Genomic DNA, 2500 nt, shown 5'->3' with positions numbered 1-2500 from the left:
AACACAGGAGGGAAGGAGAAGGCAGCAGGTGGAGCGAAGCCCACTGAAACTGCAGAGGAGACCACCACGCCACAGACGGTAGGAGCTGAAACAGACATGGAGATAGAGGAGCAAATAAAACAACTGAGGAAAAGACAAACTAATCAGAAACATATGAGGAATAATAAGAAAAGTAGAACCAAGGAAAAAATAAAATGAAAATAGCAATACTACTAATGTTAACAATAATATCAATAAATGCAAGGGGGCTAAAAAATAAAATCAAAAGACATCAGATCTATGGAGAGAGTAACTATGATATAATATGCATACAGGAAACACACTGGGATGAGAGATGTATGAAAGAGGTGGAGGATGAATGGAGAGGAGATGTGTATGCAAATAATGGGGAAAGGAATTCAAGGGGTGTAGCAATATTAACAAAAAAAGGAGTGATAGGGAATGTGAGAAGGTGTGATGATGAGGGAGATGGGAGGGTGATTGGGATCAAATTTGAATATATGAATGAGGAAATGAAGCTGGTAAATGTGTATGCTCCGAATGAGGAGAAAGAAAGAAAGGTGATGTTTGAAAAAATGGAAAAAATGTGTGTTGACAACTGTATGATTGTTGGGGACTTTAATGTGTGGTGTGGGAAACTGGATGTGTCAAAAAACATGCATTTTAAAAATGATACAACAAGAGAGGTATTAGAAAAACTAAAAAGTATGAAAGGACTGAGTGATGTATGGAGAGAAAGAAATCCAGAGGGGAGAGAGTTCTCAAGAATACAACTGGTGAAAGGGGAATTAAAACAGAGCAGGATAGATTTAGTATTGAGCACGAAGGGCTTAGCAGAAGGGATAAAGAGTATAGAATATATAACCACAACTTATAGCGATCACAAGGTGTTAAAATATACAATAGGAGGGGAAACAAAGAGAAGAGGAGGGGGGGTGTGGTGTATGAATGGTCGGTTGCTCAAAGATGAAAAATATAAAAAAGAGGTGAGAGATTACATACAGTGGGAGATGGATGAGAGCATGTATGAGGAAGAAACGGGGAGATGGTGGGAAAGGTTGAAAGAGGGGATAAGGGAAATAAGCAAAAAACACAGTAGAAATAGGGGAAAGAAAGAGAGGGAGAGAGAAAAAAGGTTAAAAGAGGAGTTAGAGGAAGAGGAGAAGAAAGCGGGGGAAGGAGGCAATTATGACATAGAGGGATACATAAGGAAGAAAGATGAACTAAAGGAGATAGAACAGAGAAAGTGTGAAGGTGCAATAATTAGAAGTAGGGCAAGATATGCAGTAGAGGGGGAAAAATGTACAGGTTATTTCTTAGGGCTAGAGAATACAAGGCAGGAGAAAAATTATTTTGAGAAAGTGGAGGGAAAGGGAGGCGAAAAAATAACAGATTTTGTAGGGATAGTGGAAAGAGTTGAAGAATTTTATAGGGAGTTATATAAGAAAGAAGAGGTAGATGAGGAGAGTAGCAGACAGGTGGTAGACAAGATGGAGGCTAAACTGAGTGATGAGGATAGGGAGGTGTGCGAGGGAGAGATAAGTAAGGGAGAGATAGAGGAAGCAATAAATGGGTTAGGCAGGAATAAAAGTCCAGGGATAGATGGAATAATAGGCGAATTTTATATAGAGTTTAGAGAAGAATTAGTACCAGTATTGGATAGATTATATAGATGGATAGAAGAGAAGGGAGAAATGCCGCATAGTATGATAACAGGGTTAGTTAGCATCATTTATAAAAAAGGAAGTAGGGACAAATTAGAAAATTACAGGCCACTCACAGTGTTAAATGGGGACTATAAGGTTTTAGCAAAGGTGTTAGCAAATAGATTGAAGGGAGTAATAGGGACGGTGGTGGGAAGCACACAAGCATATAGTATACCAGGGAGAGACATAGCAGACACAATAAGTAGCATTAGGGATACAATAATACACATGAAGAGAAACAGTGGAGGGGTTATAGCGAGTTTAGATCTTAATAAAGCATTCGATAGAGTAGATCACGGATATTTGTATAAAGTGTTAGGAAAGATGGGATTTGGAGAGAAATTGATAGGATGGGTGAGGAGAATGTATGAAAGAGCAGGAAGTAAGATTAAGGTCAATGGGATAGTCACGGGTGAATTTAGAATAGAAAGATCAGTGAGGCAGGGATGTCCGCTATCGGCTTTGCTGTACTCCTTGTCGGCAGAGCCGTTAGCGGTACTCATTTTGAAAAATAGGAGGATTAGGGGGATAGAAATACCGGGAGGACAGGTGAGCACTCTATATCAATATGCGGATGACACAACGGTGACAGTTAGGGATAGGGAAAGTGTAGTTGAAGTATTAGGGAGTGTAGAATTATATGGTAGGGCATCTGGAGCCAAAATAAACATAGATAAGTCAGAAATAATGTACATAGGTGGGAGTAGAGAAAAGATGGGAGAGATAGGATTGAAGGAAAACAATGGGTACATGAAGGTGCTAGGGATAAACTTGGGGATTGAGGGAGAGGAAGG

This window comes from Platichthys flesus, chromosome 22 (assembly GCF_949316205.1).
Source record: "Platichthys flesus chromosome 22, fPlaFle2.1, whole genome shotgun sequence".
Taxonomy (NCBI): Eukaryota; Metazoa; Chordata; class Actinopteri; order Pleuronectiformes; family Pleuronectidae; genus Platichthys; species Platichthys flesus.
Note: the sequence above shows the minus strand (reverse complement) of the source record.